The sequence below is a fragment of the Triturus cristatus genome, chromosome 3_2 (assembly GCF_964204655.1).
Source record: "Triturus cristatus chromosome 3_2, aTriCri1.1, whole genome shotgun sequence".
NCBI classification, from domain to species: Eukaryota; Metazoa; Chordata; class Amphibia; order Caudata; family Salamandridae; genus Triturus; species Triturus cristatus.
The window spans coordinates 453287272-453304829 of NC_140584.1; the positions used below are offsets into that span (position 1 = coordinate 453287272).

General features: G+C 41.4%; 1 protein-coding gene across 2 annotated transcripts in view; it reads left to right on the forward strand.

The window, feature by feature from the left end:
- Positions 1-17558, forward strand: part of ABCC8 (ATP binding cassette subfamily C member 8) — a 1425084-nt gene that overhangs the window by 362812 nt on the left and 1044714 nt on the right. The window lies entirely within an intron of this gene.

Consider the following 17558-nt stretch of genomic DNA (forward strand, 5'->3'; position numbering starts at 1 on the left):
AAGCGTCAAAGGAATGAAGTGTTTGATTATTAGCAAATTTGTAGGTACTAAAGAAGGAAAAAGTAGGTACCAGCTGATATCTTTATCTGTCTCACTTACAATTTGAAAAATAAATGTACAAAAGATAATACAGCAACACAACCCTTTTATTTTGCATCGACCACAAAGGAAATTTATTATTGATGTTAAAAAAAGGTGATGTTTTTGTTCAACTTCATGGCAATGGAACACATGTTTATTGTCTCACCAATGAATGTGTAGGGTTAAATGACACAAAACATGGGGGCCCAAAGTCTGCCCGCCACCCTAGCAGTGCTGGGACCGGCCACCAGTGGTGCGGCGGTCCCGCACCTGCAATTAGGATGCCACCGTGGTGGTGGCATCCTCCATTCCCAGCATTGTGGCGGGCAGTGCTCACAGCACCGCCCGTCACAATGCTGGGAATGCACTGTGTGCATTGTCATGCACAAGGTGACAGGCACCGCGAGGTGCCTGCCACCATGTCCATGACAATGCAGGGGGGTACCATAGGTACCCCCATGTGCACCCCCCACATTCCCCTACCCTGGGGGCCCACATCGGGCCCCCAACAGCAAACCCTGCATGACTTTCCATGGTGGCATCGCCGCCACGGAAAGGCACGTCTCCGCCTGCATCCAAATATGGATGGCGGTGTCATGCAGACACCGCAACCATATTGAGCACCTTTTCCGCCCGGTCGACTAGTCGACCTACGGAAAACTGGCGGACGGTATTTCCATCCGCCGGGGTCCCCCCCACCATACTAATATGGCGGGGGGGAAATGGGTGGGGGGCGGTGAAGGATGTAGGGCAGATCGCCACCGCCATGTGGGCGGTGGCGATCCACCCTACATCCTAATGGACCCCATAGTATTTAAGATGCACTTAAATTGTTCAGTGAACGATTTATGAACAGGAGCAATTAAGACTGTAAAAATAAGCATGATTCTTCAAGTGCTCAGTTGATGACATCTCTTAGCATACTCATGTTCTTAAAGATTGCAAATGTACATTTTGAAACCTGCCATGGTGGATTTCGACAAACACCTCCACAATCCACCACCTCATCTTCGCAATAGGCTACAGAAAACATGCAGAAAAAGTGACCAGCATGGATTGGAAATATAGACAAACAAGCATGGATTGGAAGCACTAGAAATTATTGGGGTCATTATTGAGCAAATCCATTTTGGAATGGTTGCCAGTGGCAATGACTCAGACCAGCAAGTGATAGATGTACAGAATTGTTAAACTGAAAGAGAAGAAAAGAGTGATAACAGTCAAATTAATTTAAACTGGGGCCAGAACAGAAGCTGATAAGCAGAACTAAAATTCAATTTGAATGAAAACATGATGGCACTTCTGACTCCTCTCTAATGAATTCGTTCTAGCACTGCTTTTGGTTTGAAGCAGAATTAATTTCACAAATATGCAATATATAAGCAAAGTGAAGGATGGACAGAATAATCTGAAAAAAGAGGAAAAAGTCAATTTCCATATCAAGTAACTGAGAGAGATCTCTGACTGATTACAATGATCATAAATATAGAGTGACAGAAATATTGTGTAAAAAACATTGTTAGCAAAAATATTGTGGTCCTATACCTATAATGTAAATGGCAAAAATTTGTGTCAAAAGATAGTTTATCAGAATGTCACAAAAACAGGTAAAAATGTTGCTTTTTTATAAATATCAAATTTAAATGAGCATATTTCAAACATGTTATTCTTTAAATGTAATATAATATTAGTTTGCAAATTATAAGTTTATTTTTAAAATTATATGTATATATACTTTAATATCTATTTATATATCTATATATATGTAATATTTTTAAAAATGTAAACAATAGAGAAACACATTTTACTTAATTTCAGTATTAACGGTAACATAAATTAAAACCTTAAAAACATATATATTGCCAAAAAAATATTAAAAACATATATATTACCCATACAAATATTCAACCTGAATAAAACAATAAAATAAACATATTAAAATACATTTTATTTATACTGTGCACTAAATTTAGAAACAAAAAAAATTTGAAACATATATTAAGAAGAGTTTAGTAATTTTTTTAATTTGCAAGAACAATATAAATGAGACAATTACAACACCCTATATATATGTGTATGTGTGTGTGTGTGTGAGTGAGTGTGTGTATATATATATGTATGTATTTTTATATATATGTGTGTGTGTGTATATACATATATAACTTCACTGAAAAAAACCATAGGTTTCAGGGACGTTATAGTTAGTTGGACATTTCACTAGTACAAAACCAGAGAAATTCGCCCGTTATAGTTAGTTGAGCTAACTATAACTCACGCCCCGCAATGCACTGCTGATGACGTCACATATTACATCATTCATGACATGGTCAGTGACATCACTGATGACATCCCAAATGACATCACTGATGACCTCATCCACATGATAATTTGATGCACCTCCTCACACCCTAATGTAACCTTTGATACACCCACTCTAAAATGCAGACTACCACTTTCCAAACCATAGACACACCAATACCAGTTGCTACATACCCACTCACTGATTCCTAGGTCTACTCACATGTCCACTCATTCATCCATACAGTTACTCATACATGCAGTCACTCCTCATACAGCACTATCATATGCACTGATACACCTATACAGACACTCACACACCACCACTCACCCATAGAGTTACTCACACACGTAGTCAGTCATGCAAAGAATCAATCACGCTCTCAGTTACTCACCTATACAGTAATACACACACCACTTCACTTATTCATATAGATACTAACACATACTTACTCTCTTCTGCAATCACTGACACGAGCACACACTCATCCATACAGCCTTTCACATATGTAGTTACTCACACATGTACCACTGAGACATCCATTCACTCGCCAACACACCCATATACACACTCACCCACCCATATAGCCCTTCACGGATGTACTCTTGAACCCATACACCCAGTGAATCACCTACTCACCCATCTATGCACAGAGTCACACACCCCCACCCACCCACAGAGACACTCAGGCACCCATACAGATACTCAGACAACCAATCAAAAACACATATAGACGCTCCTGTAGCTACTCACCAACCCATGCAGCCCCTTACACACCAACTGACAGACTAATACAGACATTCACACAGTTTAGTCACTAACCCATGCATTCAGTAAGACACGATTAATCACTCACTTATACAGTCAGTCACGCACCCACTAAATCATCTATTCAGACTCTACTACACCCACTCATTCTTCAATACACCTTGGCATATACATATATAAAACATATTTAAACTTTACAGAAACACATAGTTGTTGGATGATGTCATCAGTGATGTCATTTGAGATGTCATCAGTGATGTCATCAGTGATGTCACTGACCATGTCATGAATGATGTATTATGTGACGTCATTAGCAGTGCATTGCGGGGGAGTGAGTTATAGTCAGCTCATCTAACTATAATGGGCGAATTTCTCTGGTTTTGTACTAGTGAAATATCCAACTAACTATAACGTCCCTGAAACCTATGTTTTTTTCAGTGAATTTCTATGGTTTTTTAAAGGCTTATTTCTAACTATAATATCCCTGAAACCTATGTTTTTTTCAGTGAATTTCAAAGTTTTTTTTCAATGATAATTTCTAACTATAACGTCCCTGAAACATATGGTTTTTTCATTGAATTTCAAAGGTTTTTTAAATGCTAATTTCGAACTATAATGTCCCAGAAACCTATGGTTTTTTCAGTGAATTTCAAAGGTTTTTTAAAGGCTAATTTTAGCTGTAACGTCCCTGAAACCTATGTTTTTTTCAGTGAATTTCTAAGGTTTTTTAAATGATAATTTCTATCTATAACGTCCTTGAAGCCTGTGATTTTTCAGTGAATTTCTAAGGTATGTTAAATGCTAATTTCTAACTAACATCCCTGAAACCTGTGTTATTTTTCAGTGAATTTCTAAGGTTTTTTAAATGCTAATTTCTAACTACACCTAGATAGGTAAGACATGTGCAGAAGAGAAAGAAAGGCACAGAAAGAAGCAAGAGAAGTGCAGAAGGAAGCAAGAGGAGTACAGAAAAAGGCAAGAAAGGTGCATAAAAAAGCAAGAGAGTGTAAAATGAGGGAGAAATGTGCCGAAAGAAGCAGGAGAAGTGATGAAAGAGGCAGGAGAGGTGTAGAAAGAAGCAAAAGAAGTGCGGAAAGAAGCAAGAGAGGCACAGAAAGAAGCAAGAGCGTTGCAAAAAGAAGACAGTGAGGTGCATAAAGAGGAAGAAAGGGGCAGAAAGAGGCACGTGAGGTGCAGAAAGAGGCAAGAGAGGTGCAGAAAGAGACAATAGAGGTGCAGAAACAGGCAAGATAGGTGCAGAAAGAGGCAAGAGAGGCTCGGAAAGAGGAAGAAAGGTGCAGAAAGAGGCAAGAAAAAGGAAGAAAAAGGAAGAAAGGTGCAGAAAGAAGCAAGAGAAGCACAAAGAGAAAGAAGAGAGTGGGGTGCATATAGAGGCAAGAGAGGTGTAGAAAGAGACAAGATTGGTGCAGAAAGAGGCATGATATATGCAGAAAGAGGCAAGAGAGGTTCAGAAAGAGTCAAGAGAGGTGCATAAAGAGGCACGGGGTGAAGAAAGAAGAGAGTGAGCTGCAGAAAGAAGGAAGAGAGGTGTAAAAAGAGGCAAGAGAGGTGCAGAAAGAAGAGAGTGAGTTGTAGCAAGACGCAAGAGAGGTACAGAAAGAGGCAAGAGGTGCAGAAGAGGCAGAAGAGGTGCAGAAAGAGGTAAGAGGTATATAAACAGTCAAGAGAGGTACAGAAAGAGGAAGAAAGGTGCAGAAAGAAGCAAGTGAGCTGCAGAAAGAGGCAAGAGAACAGCAAAAAGAGTCAAGAGAGGTGCATCAAGAAACAAGAGAGGTGCAGAAAGAGGCAAGAAATGTTCAGAAAGAGGCAAGAGATGTGCAGAAAGAGGCAGGAGAGGTGCAGAGAGAAGAGAGTGAGCTGCAGAAAGCGGCAAGAGAGGTACAGAACGAGGCAAGAGAGGTACAAAAAGAAGAGAGTGAGCTGCAGAAAGAACCAAGAGAAGAGCAGAAAGAGGCATGAGAGGTGCAGAAAGAGGCAAGAGAGGTGCAGAAAGAGGCAAGAAAGTTGCAGAAAGAAGACAGTGAGCTGCAGAAAGAGGAAAGAGAGGTGCAGAAAGAGGCAAGAGAGGTGCAGAAAGAGGAGAGTGAGCTGCAGAAAGATGCAAGAGAGGTGCAGAAAGAGACAAGAGACAACTAAATTTTTAACATTCTATATTTATTGTATAAGTGTGGCACGCCTGACGTCATCTTGATGTAACCAAAACTGTAATACCTAAAGCATTTCCTTTAGAAATTATAGAAACGAGAGGGTCTTATTTGCATAGAAATTATAGTTAGTGCTCTAAAAAACTAAAATGAGGACACATTTTCTGAGTTCTCAAATAGCGACAAGGCACTTTTAAATTATTTGTTATCTTCATGTTTTTTTTATCCAGTTGACCACTTGATTAAATGTTACGCTTAGGGGCGAGAATGTGGTGTTACTTCCAGAGCTGCAGACTTTGCAACTGGGGACCCAAGATGGAGTTTCTGCTTCAGCTCGACATTCTGTGATTCTGGTCAAATCACTTAATCTCCCCATGCCTACAACCAAAATGAGTTTGTCCTTGTATGATGTAACCAATGCTCATGTAAAGCACTCCAATATATGACCAGCCTGCACTATATAAAACGTCATAAAAACAAAGGATAAAAAGTGTTTTCCACACTTCTGTCAGTGGACTATACGTGGGCCACATCTGGGTGATATTTGTGCTACATTTGGAACCCTTTTTCTCTGGTGGCCATCTTGGGAGACTTTAATTAAATTCATTAAACTTTATTCGATCTGATTTAGAAACATATCATAAAAGTGTACATAGAAACAGTAAATCCTCTTTCTTAATACAATACAGTGAGAATGAATTAAAACCAGTAGGTAAAAACAGGTGTTACAAAGCCCGGTTCAGAGCAACTTCAGGTTAACAGAATAGTAAAGTTCAATGTTTTGCAAGATCAATCTCATGTACTTCGTGCATAATACGCAATAAGGGGTTCAAGTATGATGCAATGCTCCAATCCTTGACCAGTCTTCACTATATAAAACTGCAAAAAATAAAAAAATAAAAAGTGTTTTGAACACTTCTGTCATTGGGCTATATGTGGGCTACATCTGGGTGATATTTGTGCTACATTTGGGCTCTTTTTTCTCTGGTGGCCATCTTGGGAGACTTATTTCTTATGAAGTTTGCTAATTTCCTCATTTACTGCAGTCTCCTCATCAGGAAATGCTTTCAGTTGTTTACTTTGATTCCATCAAGAAGGCATTCAGATGTGTCACACATTTGCTATAAATTCAGAATGTTAGCGCTCTAGTTGCTCATTAGATCACTGTAGTAAGGCTACTCTTCACCAGGGAGTTAACTGGCAGTCTACTGCTGGTATTGGAAGTGATTGTTTCAGTCTGCATGTCAACATTTTCTAATGAAATAGAAGAGGATTTGAGATCCCACTTAAAACATGCCCTAATTTTTCTTTCTGCAGCACAAACCATAATTTATATGACAAAATGATCCCCATCATTGTGTTCCTTTTTAAATTAAATGTTTTAAGTGTTAGCAGTTTATTCCAATCAAGATGGCTTCAGGTGTGCCATACTTTTGTCATAAGTAAGGCTGTTAGCGCCCTAGTTGTTTTTTAGAACACTGTGGGAAGCTGCAGTAGAACACAAAGGAATCAACTGACAGCCTCTGCCCTTGTTGAATGTACATGTTTTACTGAGAATGTCAGACTTCATTCTCACATGACTGAGAAAGATAATGTGAATTTACAGAAAATATGCTCTCATTTTAGCTTCTGGAGCACCTTCCAAACCTCTATGGGACAGGCATGAGAAAATAGTTTTCTCTCAAACATGATTCATGATTTCCCAGCAGAAGGTTTTTCACAGGGTAAAATCACCTTAGAACACACCACAATTCCTAAAATTAGTATGGTACCATCAACAAATGAATTCTAATGTAAATAAAGTCTGTTATCACCCTTTGTAGTTCTCATTTTGGTGACCCTCAAAATCTTGTATTCACTACAATGCATTCCAATGGGGTGCTATCATGTATATTGGTCCCAAGATGGCTGACAGCAATTCCAGGATGAAGTGCTGACAGCCACTCAGATCTCATGATGAGATGTGTCGTTAGGCTCTTCCCATATATAGATATTGATTTATTTTGGAAGTTCTTAGAAACTACTGAATGGATTTACACCATTTAAAAAAAGGTCACTTTCTGAATCAAGAGCTACTTTTTTGCCAAATTTGGTTTAATTCCGTTCAGCAGTTCAGGCTCTAGCCGTGTCTAAAGTTTCTTATGGAAATTAACATGGGGAAAATGCGTTTTGGGACCCCACTTTTTTCTCGGCCCCTGCTTGATGAATCACGCCGAAACTTTCAAGACAGGAGCTGACCGGAGCGGTCAAAAGTGTTTATAAGTTTATAGAAGATATTAACTATGCTGTTCAACTCTATCCAAATAAAAAAAATAAAAAAAACTGAGCCATTCCATATTACAGGATAAAGTTAATCTATAACTATATATATATAGGTAGCTTATTGTAAAATAAATATTAAAAAAATATAATAATACATTCATAAATTAGCATTTAAAAACCCTTGCAAATTCACTGAAAAAACCATAGCTTTCACACACGTTATAGTTAGGAATTAGCATTTAAAAAACCTTGCAAATTCACTGAAAAAACCAAAGGTTTCACACACGTTATAGTTAGGAATTAGCATTTAAAAAACCTTTGAAATTCACTGAAAAAACCATAGGTTTCACACACGTTATAGTTAGCTGGACATTTCACTCGTAAAAAACCAATGAAATTCCCCCGTTATAGTTAGTTCAGCTAACTATAACTCGCGCACCCACAATCCACTGCTGATGACGTCACATATTACATCACTCATGACATGGTCAGTGACATCACTCATGACATCACTCATGACATCTCAAATGACATCTCAAATGAAAGCGCCGGACTTAGGGGGTTAGACTTACTATTCCCACTCCAGTCTACACAACTGTAGGAAAAGTATTACACTTCAGGGGCCATATTACAGATGTTGCACCTTTCAAAAGGTGCGCCTGGCGCACTATAAGAAAATGTGATGCCGATTATGGTGAATGCGCTGCCCACAGGGCAGCCACAAACCTGCACTGCCCCCAGGGCAGCGCATTCATGTGAAAAACAGAGCAGCTGCTTTAGAAGTCGCTCTGTGTTTTCCCACCTTCGCTTTCAAGTGGGAGTAGAGATTGCCTTGCAGTGGATGCAGTTAGTGACTGCACCCGCCTGCAAGGGGATGTCTGGGGGTCCACAGTACCCCTTTTCCCCCTCCACAGACTGCTTAAGGGGCGCGCACTGACAGTACGCCATCTTGTAGGTGGCGCACTGTCAATATGCATCCTGAGCGCTTCTTTGCCTCTGCACCCTCATCTGTAATACGGCAAAGGCACAGAGGCAAAGAGATTCCCTCATTTACATGGGGCACGCCCCCATGTAAATAAGGCTATGCCCCCTGAAGATATTACAGAAGGGGCTCCACAAGCGTCTGCGGCCCCTTCTGTAATACAAAAGTGTCCTAGGGGCGCGTAAAGTTGGTTCAAACGCCTTTTGCAACCCGGGGCACTTTGTGTAATACGGCCCCAAGAGGTTACATTTACTATTCCCATACCAGTCTAAGCAATAGTAGGGAAATCATTAGAGTTTAGAGGGGTTATATGTACTATTCCCACTGTAGTCACAGTAGAGAAAGTGTTCGACTTTAAATGCATTACATTGAATAATTAAAGTTCAAATCATATATTTAAATTATTTTAATACATAATAAAACATAATAAATGACCTGGAAATTATTAACAGTATATTAATTACAAAAATTAAAAACACATTTAAAATATCAATCAAAAATGTAAAAAAAAAAAATTGCTTACAATCACATTACTTACCTAAGAACAAATAAATTGCACTATTTTAAAATAAAGACAAATGCACAATAATTAACAAAACCATACCACAGTAACATTAAACATAATACATTTGCAAATAATTACATATAAAAAAGAAATCAGTAAGCTAATATTATAGCTTTAACATTTTCCCACCCTATAACCCTTAAAACAATTAAATTAAAAAATACAAAATAATATATTAAAATTAAAAATACATACAAAAAATGAAACACTTAGTAATCAAAAAATACAAAATAGGCTATTTCAATAATTTATATTCAATTAGATAATCCATTAACATTGCATTAATATTATTTAAAATACATTGTAGTGTAATTAACTTCCTACCATGTTCCCCTACAAACTGAATAACCCAGTACTAAAATATAACATGCTATTACTCAAATTATAAGTCAAATATACATAATTATTGACAAAATAAATTGAAAAAAGAAGGTAACAATTAAACAGTTATCATAATTAAAAATTATTTTAATAATTAATGTACAATAAAAATACTTTGCATTACATTTAAGTTAACTATAATTTATTTCCCACCCTATTCCCCTACAAACCCAACAACCTGCTGCTAAAATATAGCATATTATTAATATTAATAATAATAACATTAAAATATTATTGAAATATATCACAATAAACTAAAAATGTAATGCAACAAATAAAGACTTAACATAATTAATAATCAATTAAATAATCAATTTATAAAAAAAAAACAATTGCCACAAATTAAAATAAATTATAATTTAATAAACGTCCCAGCCCATTCCCCTACAAACCCAACAACCTGCTATTAGACTTTAAATTACTAATTACATTTGTAACTAAATTACTAAAACACTTAAAATTACAACTTATATGTGTAAAAATAAATAACAATTATACAATATTACCATGTAAAATTAGAATATGATCTAAAACATATTAAGTTAATTAAAACACTTTATTTTTTACTAAATTAATGAAAATTATTTTAAAACAAAAATAGTTCTGAAAACATTATTTCTTAAAAAAAAATGAAATTCCTTACAGCAATATTCTATACCACTAGTTTTATGTAGTAACAATATTTTCTGATGATATTTAAAACTCAAAATTGTGTTCAAAGACCAACTGAGAGGCTGCCAACAGACTGCAGAGACAGTGTGTTACATTGACCTTCAGTTGAACCAGTACTGTGTTTCTTGGTCTCAATTTTACTGATCTGGTTTAACTTCTCATTTCTAGTGCTTGGTAATTTACTCAAATTAGTTCAGTATTTCATCCTAACAAATATATTTGACCTTATTTATGCATTTTCTTGTTCTTGGTAGCCGCAGTTCTTTCTTAACAGCATACTAAATTCAAACGCATCCATAGAGGAAATGTGAAAGTCTAAAATATTCATGAACTGTCAAACAATCTCTGTGAATAATAAAAATATGAAAAATACTTTTTAAAACTGCAGATAACTGAACAGCACAGAAGCCTGCTCCTGAGCTACCAAGGCATAAGAATAAATTGGGCAATTAGTTAGACAAAATGGAATGTTTAATTTGTAAAGAAAGCTGAGGTTGGATTCAGAGGTTAAGACAGTGATCCTTCTGTCTCTTGTCGCACAGCATTGGTAACTGATAAAAAGTTGGAATCTCTTTGTGAGGGACATGCTTTAGAGACTGTTCTGCAGTACCTGTGATGAAATGTCATAGTGTGTCCAGACATCCGTACACTCCTAGTATGATTTTTTAGCTTGGTTCTATTAAATCAAAATGTTTCAGTAGACCGATACGATATACTTATCACACATGGCCTCAGGCTTTTCCAAAAATCGTATCACAACCATAGTTCTTTTTTGTCAGAGGTAGGAATCCTGGTTCTGTTGCTGCGTCTTCGCTAGGATGTTGTTCCATGTATTCACTCCATTTGTGGGGTTCCTGATGTAGTGTTGCATTCTGACCTATATTTTGTAGTGTATGCTTGCCCTGAAAAATGTTGACCTCCCTGCTCTCTTCATCACAGACACATTTCAGAAGTCCTAAATTCTAGAGAACTCCCAGCTAAAAGAACCTCTAGTAAAAAAGTGACCTGTGTTTTGCTTTAGTGGAAGTGCATCAGAAAGATAGTGATGTCATCAGTGATGTGATTTGAGATGTCATAAGTGATGTCATCAATGATGTCACTGACCATGTCATGAATGATGTAATATGTGACGTCATCAGCAGTGCATTGCGGGGGTGCGAGTTATAGTTAGCTGAACTATCTATAACGGCAGAATTTTACTGGTTTTGTACAAGTGAAATGTCCAACTAACCATAATGTCCCTGAAACCTATGGTTTTTTCAGTGAATTTCTAAGTTTTTTTAAATGCTAATTTCTAACTATGCCTACAGAGGTAGGACATGAGCAGAAAGAAGAAGTAAGGCGCAGAAAGAAGCAAGAGAAATGCAGAAAGAGGAAACGGAAGTCCAGAAAGAAAAAGAAAGGTGCAGAAAGAAGCAAAAGATATGCAGAAAGAACCAACAGAGGTGCAGAAAGAGGCCTTGTTGCAAAGCCATTCTGTGCCCCCAAATTTTTGCTGATGGGTACTCATGGTAACTGACACCGACTAACCAGGCCTAGAGCCAGTGTTATGCTAAAAGACACTTAGAATACAGGGAAAACACCTATATACACTAGGGTACACTATGGGTTGGGGTACCCCTGTGATTGGCATGACCTCCCCTGTAAGGCCCTCGTATATAATAGGGCAGGGAGATTAAAACTACCTCTAAGTCAGAGGTGCAGAAACATGCTACTTTAACTAGTAGTCACGTTTGCAGAGTGGTAGAGAAAGGGTGCTGGGCCTCCGACCAGCCCTCAAGAATTCCTCTGCATAGGACTTACAGGAGGTACCAGGAGGGCTTCTTGGCCCCCAAAGTGCCTCAGGAGTAAACTTCATCCCCCATTCCGTAGTCTGCTAGGAGGCGTGTTTGCACAGTGGTGGAGAAAGGGGGCATGGCCTCCGAAGACTGTGTGGGACTTACTGGAGGTAACAAGAGGGGTACTTGCACCCCAAGGACATCCTTGGGGGCCAACTACCCATCCTATTACCTCCAGTAAGTACCACACATCAGGATTGCTGAGTTCTCATAACAGGCCATGCCCCCTTTGCCCACCACTCTGCAAACACGCTCCCTGGCGCGCTCTTCTTTGGGGATTGAACCCACTTCACTGCTGGGGGTCCTTAGGGGCCAACAAGCCTACCTTGTACCTCCAGTAAGCCCCACACAGTGGGATTGCTGAGAGGTGGACACAGGCCATGCCCCCTTTCTCTACCACTCTGCAAACGTGACTCCAGGTGCTTTCTTGGTTGGGGGATGAAGTCCCCTTTCCTCATGAGGGTCCCTGGGGGCCAATTAACCCACCAGGCACCTCCAGTAAGCCCCGCACAGCTGGATTGCTGAGAGTGGTCCGAGGCCATGCTCTCTTTTTACACCACTGTGAAAACGCGGCTCCTGGGGCACTGCTGCTCGGGGGATGAAGTCCACTGGTGTCCTGAAGTCCTCAGGACACAAGAGGGCCTCATCGCCCCACCAGCAGTGCACCAAGAGGTGCGTTTGCAGAGTTGTGTAAAAAGGGGCGAGGCCTCGGACCACCTCTCTGCGATCCAGCTGTTGGTACTTACTGGAGGTACCCCCGGGGCATGACCTCCTTTTTTAAATGTATTTATTGGGGAGGAGGGCCGCATGGCCCCCCCTTCCCTAGGCCACTATTGGCCTTGGGGACACCATACCCCGTGGCCTCATTCTGGAGGGGGGCCATGTGGTCCCACTCCCCTGGGCTACTACTGGCCCCAGACACCCCATCCCCCCGCGCTCTCCCTTAGTGTTGGGGGCCGGGGAGAGCCCCATTCCCCCACAGTCCCAGCCAGCTCCCCTCCTCCTGCGGAGCCGGCATTGCTTTTGAGGAAGGGGACCTGGTAACATGCAGCTCCCCTTGCTCAAAAGCAATCCTGTTTTGCTTCTTTGAGCAGGGCCAGGGCCATTGAGGGCTCCAGCATTTCAACAGCCCCGGGGAGGTGTGGGAGCTTGGGGGGCCGCGAGTTCCCCCACAAATAATTAATGAAAGCCCTGGGGAGGTGGCGGTCCCCGGGGCTTGAGGCACCCACAAAATAAAGCTCCAGGGCAGTGGCAGTCCCTGAGGCTGCGGGGGGGCCACGTGCCCTCCCATGCATATTTAAGATTGCCCCGGGGAGGTGGCGGTCCCCAGGGCTTGCGTTACAACAAACAAATGATGGACGGAATGCTGACAATGCAGACATTCTCCCCCAGTCAAGAGATCTGGGTTAAATCCATCGTTCTTTTGCCCACTACCCCACCCCAGTTCAGACATGGCCATATGCAAATCAGTATTGACCCTGTGCCTCATGGGAACAGTCCAGCCCGAACTGCCAAGCCATGTCTTCCCTGGACCGGAATCAAGCATCCTAGGACCGGTTTCTGGCTATCAGCCGTCATCAGCCAGGATAGCTTGACTCCAGTGGCGTAGTGAGCACGGGTCCCACGTCTGGGAATACCCATCCCACTTAGGGCGAAAAGCGTTACAACAAACAAATGATGGACGGAATGCTGACAATGCAGACATTCCCCACAGTCAAGAGATCTGGGTTAAATCCATCGTTCTTTTGCCCACTACGCCACCCCAGTTCAGACATGGCCATATGCAAATCAGTCTTGACCCTGTGCCTCATGGGAACAGTCCAGCCCGAACTGCCAAGCCATGTCTTCCCTGGACCGGAATCAAGCATCCTAGGACCGGTTTCTGGCTATCAGCCGTCATCAGCCAGGATAGCTTGACTCCAGTGGCGTAGTGAGCACGGGTCCCACGTCTGGGAATACCCATCCCACTTAGGGCGAAAAGCGTTACAACAAACAAATGATGGACGGAATGCTGACAATGCAGACATTATCCCCCAGTCAAGAGATCTGGGTTAAATCCATCGTTCTTTTGCCCACTACGCCACCCCAGTTCAGACATGGCCATATGCAAATCAGTCTTGACCCTGTGCCTCATGGGAACAGTCCAGCCCGAACTGCCAAGCCATGTCTTACCTGGACCGGAATCAAGCATCCTAGGACCGGTTTCTGGCTATCAGCCGTCATCAGCCAGGATAGCTTGACTCCAGTGGCGTAGTGAGCACGGGTCCCACGTCTGGGAATACCCATCCCACTTAGGGCGAAAAGCGTTACAACAAACAAATGATGGACGGAATGCTGACAATGCAGACATTCTCCCCCAGTCAAGAGATCTGGGTTAAATCCATCGTTCTTTTGCCCACTACGCCACCCCAGTTCAGACATGGCCATATGCAAATCAGTCTTGACCCTGTGCCTCATGGGAACAGTCCAGCCCGAACTGCCAAGCCATGTCTTCCCTGGACCGGAATCAAGCATCCTAGGACCGGTTTCTGGCTATCAGCCGTCATCAGCCAGGATAGCTTGACTCCAGTGGCGTAGTGAGCACGGGTCCCACGTCTGGGAATACCCATCCCACTTAGGGCGAAAAGCGTTACAACAAACAAATGATGGACGGAATGCTGACAATGCAGACATTCTCCCCCAGTCAAGAGATCTGGGTTAAATCCATCGTTCTTTTGCCCACTACGCCACCCCAGTTCAGACATGGCCATATGCAAATCAGTCTTGACCCTGTGCCTCATGGGAACAGTCCAGCCCGAACTGCCAAGCCATGTCTTCCCTGGACCGGAATCAAGCATCCTAGGACCGGTTTCTGGCTATCAGCCGTCATCAGCCAGGATAGCTTGACTCCAGTGGCGTAGTGAGCACGGGTCCCACGTCTGGGAATATCCATCCCACTTAGGGTGAAAAGCGTTACAACAAACAATTGATGGACGGAATGCTGACAATGCAGACATTCTCCCCCAGTCAGCAGAACTAACTATAATGGAGGAATTTCTATGGTTTTGTATGAGTGAAATGGACAGCTAACTATAACACCCCTGAAACCTATGGTTTTTTCTGTGATTTTCTAAGGTTTTTTTAAATGCTAATTTCTAAATATAACGTCTCTGAAACCTATGGTTTTTTTCAGTGAATTTCAAAGGTTTTTTAAATGCTAACTTTTAAGTGTAATAGTTGTTATATCTATTTTTTTGTACTGATTTTCTACAGTTTTTTAACTGTTTATTTATAAATATTTTATTCATTAAATAACATTATATATTTTTCTGAAAATTGCAACAATTTTTTCTTTTTTAATTAAAACTGAAATATTGATTAATTTTCTTGTTTTCATTGTTTATTTTAATATATTTATATTATTTTCTTGAAAAAAAAAATTCAAATTTTTTTCGGAGTCACGCACTCAAAGTGTACACATCACGGTGGGTGCGCGCATTCTAGCTGCCATTTTAGAAAAGTCATGAAGGATTCGCGTATGGTGTGCGACGGCTGCATGTTTTTCAGTTGCATCATATACATTTAATATCACGTGATATGCGCGATTGGTATGCGACCAGTCTGCGACTCCTGCTCCCACGCATTCGCGACACATGCGCATTACGGTAAGAGATGTTTGCGCGGTTGCGGGTCCCGCGTGACATCATATACGTGCTGGGGTGCGCTGGGTGCATGTATGTATGTTCCAAAATGATATGCATGTGTCTTTAATATACATATTAAGGCAAGAGATTATGTAAGATATTCATCAAAATAATATATTTGTACTGATAATAAACTTACATTATTTTTAAATATATTTTCGCGCAGTCGGGTGCATGCATCGTGAGTGCAGAAAACCAGGTCAGCAGAGCTGCTGTAGAGCCAGAGAACCAGGTCAGCAGAGCTGCTATAGAGTCTAAGAACTAGGTCAGCAGAGCTGCTCTAGAGCCAGAGAACTAGGTCAGCAGAGCTGCTGTAGACCCAGAAAAACCAGGTCAGCAGAGCTGCTTTAGAGTGAGAGAACCAGGTCAGCAGAGTTGCTTTAGAGCCAGAGAACCAGGCCAGCAGAGCTGCTTTAGAGCCAGAGAACCAGGTTAGTAGAGCTGCTTTAGAGCCAGAGAACCAGGTCAGTAGAGCTGCTCTAGAGCCTAAGAACCAGGTCAACAGAGCTGCTCTAGAGCCAGAGAACCAGGGCAGCAGAGCTAATCTAGAGCCAGAGGACCAAATCAGCAGAGCTGCTTTAGAGCCAGAGAACCAGGTCTGCAGAGCTGCTGCAGAGCCAGAGAAACCAGGTCAGTAGAGCTGCTTTAGAGGGAGAGAACCAGGTCAGCAGAGCTGCTCTAGAGCCAGAGAACCATGTCAGCAGAACTGCTTCATAGCCATAGAACTGGGTCAGCTGAGCTGCTTTAGAGACAGAGAACCAGGTCAGCAGAGCTGTTGTAGAGCCAGAGAACTAGATCAGCAGAGCTGCTCTGTAGCACAAGAACTAGGTCAGCAGAGCTGCTCTAGAGCCAGAGAACCAGGTCAGCAGACCTGCTGTAGAGCCAGAGAAACCAGGTCAGCAGAGCTGCTTTAGAGAGAGAGAAGCAGGTCAGCAGAGCTGCTTTAGCGCCAGAGAACCAGGTCAGCAGAGCTGCTCTTGCTGACACTGACTGACTGACACTGACTGACTGACACTGACTGATTGACACTGACTGACACAGATTGACTGACACTGACACTGACTGACACTGATTGACTGACACTGACTGACTGACACTGACTGACTTACTGACACTGATTGACACTGACTGACACTGATTGACTGACACTGACTGACTGACACTGATTGACTGACACTGACTGACACTGATTGACTAACACTGACTGACTGACTGACACTGACTGACTGACACTGACTGACACTGACTGACACTGACTGACTACTCTATACTACTCTACTACTGACTCTCTACTGCTCTCGACTACTCTCTCTCTACTACTCACTCTCTACTACTCACTCTCTTCTACTCTCTACTACTCACTCTCTACTACTCTACTACTCTCTACTACTCACTCTCAACTACTCACTCTCTACTACTCTACTACTCACTCGCTACTACTCTCTACTACTCACTATCTACTACTCACGCTCTACTACTCTCTACTACTCACTCTCAACTACTCACTCTCTACTACTCTACTACTCACTCTCTGCTACTCTTTACTATTCACTCTCTACTACTCACTCTCTACTACTCACTCTACTATTTTCTACTACTCTCTACCACTCACTCTCTACTACTCTACTACTCACTCTCTTCTACTCTCTACTACTCACTCACTACTACTCTCTACTACTCAGTCTCTACTACTCTCTCTCTCTACTACTCTCTACTACTACTCTCTTCTATTCACTCTCTACTGCTCACTCTCTACTACTCACTCTCTACTACTCTCTACTACTCACTCTCTGCTACTCGCTGCTGCTCTCTACCACTCACTCTCTATTATCTACTACTCTCTCTCTACTACTCACTCTCTA